Below are 9,766 nucleotides of genomic sequence, written 5' to 3'. Positions count from 1 at the left end.
TTATCTGTATTTATTCCAGTCACTTCCAGCAGTGCAATTATAGGAGGTTATATCAATTTTAGCTTTTTACATTTAATGAAAACAAAATAACCAAAATTGGTCCTTCTGGACACACTCTTGTATTACTCCACGTGGGGTTAATGAGCGTTGCCTGGCAAAACTAACGTCAGAATGAGCAGTTTAACACATGTGTAGGTCTGCATCTTGTCTCAACTTTTACAACCATAACACATACATTTGTTTTCGTACACTAGTACGTTATGTTACAAACCTTTACCAAACGCTGGGTGGTGAGGGTTGTTTGTGCACCGCTTCTAACTATTCCGTAGTNTGTGCATTTAATATATATCAATAAGGCCCTTTACAACATGTAATTTAAGTGAATATTTTCGAAGATATAGATTTAAACTGCAGGAACATAGCGGTTGCGGCGGTACCGGTCGGGGGGGAGGGGTCGGTTTGTATTGTCTAATGACAAAAAAGCTGTGATTGTTGTATATAAAGACATTCTGCAGTATGTTTACTATCAGCATTGCACCCGTGTGAATCTGGGGCGGGTCGCTAGTTATTTATAAAGCAACTAGCTGACCCGGCGAACTTCGTAGCGCCTAACAGTCAGTTAATGTTATGTTGACTTTTAGCTAAACAATTAATTTCGGATTTTATTAACGTAATAATGATTCATAGATTCTCTGTTAACAATCTCGTGGTACTGATGACTGATTAACCGAATGATTTGCTCAATCATTGCAAATCCAATCGATTTGACAGTTTCTGACATTTGTTCTCTGTATTTTAGTTTACATTTCGATTCTATATATATTTCTATATTTGAATATGCCGTTTTCTCCGTATTTTAAGTTGAATTTTTATTCTATAATGTGTAGTATATCACTGATTTGTAGCGGACATCAATTATTACAAATAAGCTGTGAGCGTCTGTGACGGGAGTTGTCAATTGAGGAAGATGGCGTAATTCCAAACCTAATCCAACAAATCAGAGGTCATTAAAGTCGGTCCAGTCGTTTTAGAGTTATAAATGGTGTAACTAACAAATTAACCGGTAATCTCGTTTTTTTTTTTTTTTGAACAAACCAAAGACAATATTTATATATTTATTTAGTACAGTCCTTGTTGATTTCGATGTAATTATTAATTTTTTTAATGTGAATTCCGATATTTTAATGGTTATTCTGCTATTCTTGGAGGAGACGAATCCAATTCAAAAAAGGTGTAGCCATTTTTGAGTTATAAATGGTGTAAATAAACCCGATTTTGTTTCATGTATGTAGATACTTAACAAATTTTATTAATCGATTTCAAGCAAACTGGTATATTTCGTCTGGGTAATATCTAATGGTATCCAATATGAAACTGAAATTGATACACACGTTCTATCACATCATTACACGGGAAGGGGTTATTTTGAACAGGGTTACCGCTTGATTTCTCTTGTAACATTTGTGTTTATATTCGTTTACCGTCGACTTCGACTCTTAAGTTTTTAAGTAATCGATGAATTTTGCATGTTATTTATTTGTTGTGAAATATTTTTGAAAACAAATCGTGCACTATAGATAATAAGAATCCCTTATCATTAGACGTATTCAGTTTCAGTTTTTTGTAGCAGTGTTGACCGTCTGTATTGTTTTAATTGCAGCATTTGTTCGTGGTAAGAATTTGGGCGATCGCACTGTAATGAAAAAATGAAATGTCATCATTCGGGTGATTCAATAATAAGTATTAAGTATTGGCTGTGTGCGAAGTAGGTGATGGGAGAACTACGATTCGATCGCACCGCGCGCCGTGGCCAAACAAGGAACTTTCGGCGGACCAAGTGTCGGTATTTACTAATGAAATTTACGTATCTCTGCATTAATAGGCAAAAATAAATAAATATGCGACAATAAACCTACTGGGTAATTAACTACAAAAACAGTGACAAAAACAGTAATCACAAATTCTATAAATTTCCACAAGCAAATTGGAAACGAGAATAACGAATGAAATGGATAATTGCTATAATTTAGCCATATTTAACTAAAATGCATAAACAGTATGCATTGCTTACAACCCTACACTCATAAATAATTNTAGTTTAATAAATATATTGATATTTTTTTCCGGACCTCGACAACGGTATCCAATATGAAACTGAAATTGATACACACGTTCTATCACATCATTACACGGGAAGGGGTTATTTTGAACAGGGTTACCGCTTGATTTCTCTTGTAACATTTGTGTTTATATTCGTTTACCGTCGACTTCGACTCTTAAGTTTTTAAGTAATCGATGAATTTTGCATGTTATTTATTTGTTGTGAAATATTTTTGAAAACAAATCGTGCACTATAGATAATAAGAATCCCTTATCATTAGACGTATTCAGTTTCAGTTTTTTATAGCAGTGTTGACAGTCTGTATTGTTTTGATTGCAGCATTTGTTCGTGGTAAGAATTTGGTAGGCGATCGCACTGTAATCAAAAAATGAAATGTCATCATTCGGGTGATCCAATAATAAGTATTAAGTATACTGCTGGACAAAATATCCGATTCGTTCTAGTGATCCGAAATCAGTTAAAATGTGTTATGCAACGATGATTTAAAATCTTTAGTTTACCAATACTTTTTCATCTAATTTGAAATTGTGAGGTAGATTAAGGATCCATAGCAAACGTGAAATTTTTGAAACAAAGTTCCTTATGGGATGTTGTGGAGACACGGGCTAGTCGGCAAAAACTATACGTAACAAAAAAAGCGTTAAACGCTATCTCTCTTCGTCTGCACTTACTGCCTGCAGAGATAAAGTAATCCAGGAAAATAATGAAACCAGTCTGGATTTTTTGCAATTAATAGTTTTCAAATTATTTAATTTTTAATGAAAAGAGAAAAAAATTCCGTTAAAATTAAAACCAATTCTGCGAATATAATGTTATTAACTGAAACACACATAAAGTATATTTCAATTTGTTAGAATTGTAACCTTGAAGAAGTCTGCGCGAAGATAGAAAGAATACACACTAGGCGTGAGCAAGACAGAAATAGTTGGAACAAGCTTGAACCAGCAGAGCTCTCGATGGGCGTTCTTAGGAGATCGGCTAAAACTATACAGTACTAGACGAAAATGTTTAGCAATTTCTTAAAACGAAAATGTATATAAATTAAAATTAGAAAACAAAGCAAAAGTTTTATAGGTGTGTAGAACGTTAAGTTAATTCACTTGTTATTATTTTTGGCTAAATATGCTTTTAATTAAAGCATATTCTTAAATTTTAAGGAGGTAATTTAAATAATTTTGCAAGTGGTACTGCACACTTGTGTCTAGTTCTCGCTCGATGATCGGTGGAGAAATGAGCTCCGCAGACAAATATGATTGAATTTGGAATTATGCTGCGGCGCATCCTAATAAAGGGAAGGGGCATATCTCTAAGTTCTTGAAACGAACACTACCATATTTCAGTTACCACAAGCCTATAATTTATATGATAGAATATTATTTGATTTCATTATTATTAGTTTATGTCAACCATTTTTGAAGTGAAACTTCTTTGGGCTCGAGGAGAGTAAATTCACAAGGCCATGAAACGACACATTTTGCAACGTTTCGTCTCGTGAAGCGATAGGCTATAAGAATAGAAAATACAGTCGGCTGTTACCTGTTAGCGTCCGGCATCTCATGTTATAGTATACTGTATATATTCACTATCGCTATAGTGCTAAATTAATTTTTTGGTAATATCTGTGCAGTTATATTACAGTAAGTGTACTACAGTAAATGTTTATTTAACAATAATTCAATAATTAATATTTATTTAATAGTGAGTATTACCATGTATTAATTCTAATTCCTTGTAGTTATTGATAGTTTACGGTTTCTTAAGCACTTGGGAAAATAAACGGAAGTGAAAAAAATTCTACCATTTTTTTGTTATTGAATTGCATAAAAACTTATTAAAGTAATACTCCTTAGGTGGACGACTNTTTCCATTTTTAAAACATAAATCCTGAAAATTCTCGTACCCTCTCTTTCCCTAATCATTACTTATTCGTTATAAAAGTATAGAGATCGCCAAAGAAGTTTCACTTCTTTCACGTGTTTTTTTTTATGATTAAGTTTATGAATATGAAAAAAATTATACTCAGATTAAATGTTTTTTTGCAAAATACCTTGATTAAAATTTATAAATAAAATATTTGCCGAATAGCATAAAAAAGTTCGTTCCTATCGGGTGTCCCACGACACCACACGGCTTGTTTTGGTTACAGTACGTTCAAATGTAATTTTTACTCTCTAATTTCGTGTTGCCTCGACATCCTTAAAGCGGATTAAGATGAGAACGTCACCGTGGCAACCGTCTAGAGCTAGAGGGTCTTTGAATTTCAACCCTTTTCCCTTAGAACTACCTAAAATTTAATATCATGATCTGGGTTGTTACAGAAGGATTAAGTTTCTAGGGAAGATAGGTACATCTTAAATCCTCCACCTTAATGAAATGAATGCTTGTATGGCCCATAATTTTGTGTTACAGAAATGTAATGTAATTAGATCGCGACTACTTAAATTAATTAAAACGATTAGAAAATACTTTATTAATGAACATGTAGTAAATGTATATTTGCATATATCAACACATATAAATAATATTGAACACTTAGTACGTCTGCAATATGGAGATTATTATATTAATGTACTAGTCATAGAGCTTGTCTATGTGCTTGTCCATCATTCAGTTAACTATGATCAAAAACACCACTTTTCTGTTAAAGATCAAAAAGCGGCCGTAAAGGCAGTAGATTCGACGTTTTAAAAACTAGAGTTCTGTAAAATGTATCCGACTTAATAAGATAGATGTCTCGTATAAAGGATTTTCTTGCAGAGTTGTTTAAACTTTGCACAATCATAATTTGAAAATTAAAAATTAACAATAGAATATTACGTATCGTGATAACTTTTTTTCTTTCCGAGGTACCTATGCTATTTTTTGTCATGTTCGCCAGCTCGTCATTAGATTGATAGTTGGCGAAATAAGAGTAAATGATTTAGAGGTTAGGAAGTCATTGAACAACTGATTTCTGCGCATGCCTATAAACTTCAGCGCATGCGCTTAATGACTATCTTCATTGCCTCCTGATTAAAAAACGGCTGAAAGGTCATATCTTCCCTATTTCATAGCACGCAAAACGAGCTTTCCGCGGTAACATGACAAAAATATATTTTCGACAATATAAATAGAATCGTCCTTACCACATTGTATGGTTCTTATGCATCATGGTTAACGGTACCCAACACCCATATTTGGATGAGCACAGATAGTTTAATAAATATATTGATATTTTTTTCCGGACCTCGACAACTCTGAATTTACTAGGGGCGCAGCAAAAAATGGCCCAGGAAGCCGGCATTCGTATTATAACATTATCTATAGCCTAGAAACTTGTTATTTGTAATTTATCTATGAAGTTAAGTCCCATTTATAAAAGCAAACACGTCGCTTTACTTTCTGGCGCAAAAAGAGAGGACTATTTTTTAGGTATTCAGAGTATGTATTTACATAAATTATCAAAGTGTAAGTAACGTTTAAACAACAAAGATTCATTTGGTGCAAAAATTGAATTATATTATAAATTAAATAAAAAACTCTTCTTTCTTAAGCTGATTCTATTACTCTGACACCTAAGGAAGATATATCCAATATAATACTTTGATCAAAATTTGTAATTAGTATTTGTCGAATACCGTATTAAACTTCTTTTCTACGAGGTGTCCCACGACACTGTACAGCTTGTTGCAAGATTTTTTTAAATGTATCCAGGATAGTGTAATGATCCCTTTGTGCAGTCGTGAGATAAAAATTATCCGGAGACTGCTTCAAAATTACACTTTTGAACTACTCTTTTCAAATGAAACTAGTAGCGAATTTGGTTTGAGTTTTTAATAAGAAGGTTTCTTACAGACTGTAATGTTCGTGTGTTTAACAAAATTAACTTATAAGAATTATAACGACAGAACTATTTATTTGCACTTATTGTTAAAGAACTTAAAAACATTATTAAATTATTTATAAACTTAGGTTAAGAATTATTGTATTTATTTACACTACTGTTGATATATCACTATTCACTGCGCTATTTATTTCACTGCTATCACTGTCTTGATTCTCTTCTGCAACGGTCAATTTATTTCTACTTCTCTCGGCGATCGTCTCTTCCTTTAAATACTCTTTTGTTTACTTTCGGGAACCTTCTGGAAACATCCGGATAGTTCGTTTATTTTTTTCTTTAAACTGTTTAACTGCTTTCCCACAACGCAGGTACGACACACACATTTACAAATACGGCGCACATGAAGAAAGGCGCCCGCGGCTAGTCGGCGAATCGATAAGCCGTTCACACCGATCGCACGCAAACACACTCGTGCTCGCTAAAATACTAACTAATAACTTTAAATTTACTTAAAACTAGAGAACAACTAGCAAAGGGGGTGGAGTCTGAAACATTTCATGGTGGTGGATAAATGTTGGAACTTCTTGAGTCGTCATAGACAAGAGGGTGTCGAGTGCAACCAGATACAAAAAAATTCTGAAAATAAGTAAGAAAGGGCTAACAATGAGTCAGGTATTAGTGACAATCAGAAAAACCTCATTTATACTACCAGGGACTATTTGAATTCCTCACGTACGTTTTGTCTGTGTAACAATGAGAATATTCACGAAATATCATAAAGCCAAACAATAGATGAAAGGAATTTATGCCCTAAACAATTTATTCAGTGGTTGCAGTATTCGATCACTCCCCCATATATGCTTCCGATTCTTTTTGGTTGTTGAAGAATACGTCACTATCTGGTTTGTTTTTTATTTTGTACAATATGATACACTATGTACAACTTACTCACTATTTAACTTGAATTAACTTGAAATTGAATGTTGTTGGTTTGATAATATATTGTATATGTATTGAATAATGGTTTGAATTATTGTTAATTGCACTGTTAGTCCGATTTGAATTGAATTGGTATTGAAGATCGAATGCTAAAAATTTGCTTTTTTTCTCGTTTAAATAAAGTCGGCGCGAAATAGGCAACACATATCGTGCAAAATTACCCCTTCGGCCTTGATACGCACCCCTTAGGTATCCTCGGTACATTCTGAAGTCATGACGTAGCTGTTCGTATCTCTTACTTAAAATTACTATATTACCTATACTAAGAAAATAATATTTAATTATACCTACACAAACAAATACACAATTCAAATCGAATACAACTAGAACAAAAGTACAAAGTGTTGACTACAGAGAAACACGAACAAAATTGAATATTTACAAAAATTACATCTTTTCATTACATAGAAACAAACAAACAAAATCGAATATATCTATGCAATATTAATTTGAAATCATTTTTCGATTTTTTACCACTGCAAATTTCCTCAAATTAATGAGGAAAATATTTTTGTTGCTNAGCCTAGTTGGTCAGAGCATTGGTACGTAAATCCAAAGGTCCCGGGTTCGATTCCCGGCGGGGGGTGACAACAGCAACAAAAATATTTTCCTCATTAATTTGAGGAAATTTGTAGTAGGTCAAAATAGTAACATTGACCACTATTAGTAATTCAATGTCTTAAGTTTCATATATTTGTATATATATAATTACGTTAATAATAAAAATCGACGGATCGTTAACCGAGTAGGCCAGGTTTGTCGTAGTTGCTGTTGTCATCTCTCGTAGCTTAGTTGGTCAGAGCATTGGTGCGTAAAGCCAAAGGTCCCGGGTTCGATTCCCGGCGGGGGATGACAACTGCAACAAAAATATTTTCTTCATTAATTTGAGGAAATTTGTAGTGGTAAAAATTCGAAAAATGATTTCAAATTAATATTGCATATTAACATTAGCCACTATCAGTAATTAATAAAACAATGTCGAATATATCTATATTTACAAATATTAATCGAAGACTCAACACAATTTAAAAAATGTTTCAAAAGTGTTATAAGCAGAACAGGACAAAGCAACAAAAAAATTTGAAATACAATGAAAGTAAACAATTACACTGGATCTAACTAAACAGAAATGTTTTTGAATTAATATAAATGTAAAAATACCAATATAATAGCACTAAATACCCTTAATCTCCCTGTGTGTGCATTCTGGTGGATTTATTTCGACAAATAGTAGGTATACCAACTTAACTAAAGGTTTGTGTGTAATTTTATCTACTCAGAATAAGTCTGATAAAAAAGGTGGCAATTCGCGAGAATCTTTACAGGAAAAAAGACAAATTGATTAAAAAAAGTGCATACTCAGCACTTTTTTGGCTTCTCTCTACAAAGAAGACGTGAACGTCCATTTTCTAAATCAGTTGAGGTCCGAAATGTTTTCTAGTTTTTATTTGTTTTCCGCTCCAAATAATCAAGAAAAGTTACGTGTTTCAAAGATCTAACATCTTCCACGATCACCCCAATTTGACGTTACACTTAGCAGATGGCCTTCGGGTTTGTTAGATAGATACGACAGCAATTAAACTTTCCACCAAGTTTTCCCACAAAACCTAACGAATGTTGAAACTTTTTCCTCAAATAGAAAATCTAGATAATTAACGATGGAATTGATCGCAGTAAGTTTCACAGAACTTGAGCAATCTGACGGAGATAAAGGGAAGTGTATCTTTCAAAACTTTCTTTAATACAAATCGCAAGAGATTCAGAAAAAGGCCCATTAAACTAATACAAATAGGTATATTTGTTTTGTTTTTAAATTTATTATCAGAATAATCAGTAGGAGGTTAAAATAAATGGAATAGCTTACCATTTCAATGACGTCACCTTAATTTATGATACAGTAGAAGTGAAAACCAACTTTAAATTGTATGTATATGTTAGGCCCGAAGACCGAAAACGCTCAGTGGCCGGAAAAAACGGCCACATCTCGTTCTGGCTGCTTTCGAACGCACAGAACGCGTTTTGGCTGTTTTTAAACGCTCGCAACGCGTTCTGGTAACTGTTAAACAGCCGGAACGCGTTTTGTCAATTGTTGAACGCTCACAACGCGTTCTTAATGTTCGACTTGTATTATTTGCCGCTTTCTACCTGCGTACAATGAGATTTATATTGTACTTATAAAACAAATGAATTTCAATCCATTTTTCAGTTTTTAGGAAACAATTCAATTATTGACAACTATAATTGGATACCAAAGATGGGTTCGGTTTTTCTCGCCGAATCATTTCAACAATATTAAATTTCTTATAATTGTTTTTCAGTTCTAGGAAGAAAGTTACACTGAACACTTATATTGCCGAGCATATAATATATGAATGAATGAAATTTTAATAACGTTTTGTAATTTTAAGATTTTGGCAACTTACCTAAATAATAGGTGTACGGTTATTAGCTACTGTTATAAACTGAAGGTACTAAAAATGGTCTGAGGGGTTGCGCTTTATTCAAAGTAAAAAAAATCGTGTCCTCCACGTTGGAATCAAAATGAGTCCTTACGAAGCTATGTTTGGAAGCCCGCAAACAGTTGGACTTGCCGATTCTCCTTTGACTGAAGATGTTTATTCAAACATCGAAACTGAAAAAGAGCTTGAAGAATTCTTGAAAAATATCAACAAATAACAATGGTAAATCAATGGTCTTTATTTTTTATCAAAAGTGATAATTTATTATCGATACTATTATCCTCCTGGTCTTCTCAGTTTACACTGGTATCTTTGAGCAAGTGAAGACGGGCTAATGCCAAAGATTCTCACTCACATCTTTTG

At 33.2% G+C, this 9,766-nt stretch overlaps 1 non-coding gene across 1 annotated transcript; it reads left to right on the top strand.

Moving 5' to 3' along the window:
• The first annotated feature begins 7,721 nt into the window (after window positions 1-7,721).
• On the top strand, window positions 7,722-7,795 carry Trnay-gua. Its single transcript has one exon. It is a non-coding gene; the product is annotated as a tRNA-Tyr (tRNA).
• Window positions 7,796-9,766: the final 1,971 nt, after the last annotated feature.

The sequence above is a fragment of the Agrilus planipennis genome, unplaced genomic scaffold (assembly GCF_000699045.2).
Source record: "Agrilus planipennis isolate EAB-ADULT unplaced genomic scaffold, Apla_2.0 scaffold160, whole genome shotgun sequence".
Classification (NCBI taxonomy): Eukaryota; Metazoa; Arthropoda; class Insecta; order Coleoptera; family Buprestidae; genus Agrilus; species Agrilus planipennis.
Note: the sequence above shows the minus strand (reverse complement) of the source record. Positions and strands in the feature narration are given on the sequence as shown.